Genomic DNA, 446 nt, shown 5'->3' with positions numbered 1-446 from the left:
TCTTAATTTGTGTTCCGAAGATGAACAGAGGTCTTACAGGTTAAGAATGACATAAGGGTGAGTAATTCATTACTTGAGATGGTGAACTAACCCTTAAATACTAAAAAAAATTTGACAAAAATGGATTTTGGAAATGATGTACCATGTTAAATGTCCACATTTAGGATATTTGTGTGCACATCTTTATAAATGAGGCCCCTGGTTTTTAAGCATTCAGATGAGGAGTGACAGCTATATTTAACTGTGTGTTTAAATGAGTTTGAGAATGAATTAGAGAGTGTTTGAAACTATGACAGCATCAAATCATTTAAGCGCTGACTCAAGCAGAGCGCTTTATCACTGTCTCTTTGTTCCATTATCTTCCCCATCCTCACGTCTTGCCCGTCTAGTGCGGTGTCTGTCCGCCGATGGGTGGTGGACCAGGGGAAGTATTACCTGAGAGAAAT

The sequence above is a fragment of the Carassius gibelio genome, chromosome B5 (genome assembly GCF_023724105.1).
Source record: "Carassius gibelio isolate Cgi1373 ecotype wild population from Czech Republic chromosome B5, carGib1.2-hapl.c, whole genome shotgun sequence".
Classification (NCBI taxonomy): domain Eukaryota; kingdom Metazoa; phylum Chordata; class Actinopteri; order Cypriniformes; family Cyprinidae; genus Carassius; species Carassius gibelio.
The sequence above is the reverse complement of the archived record's forward strand: the minus strand, read 5'-3'. Positions refer to the sequence as shown.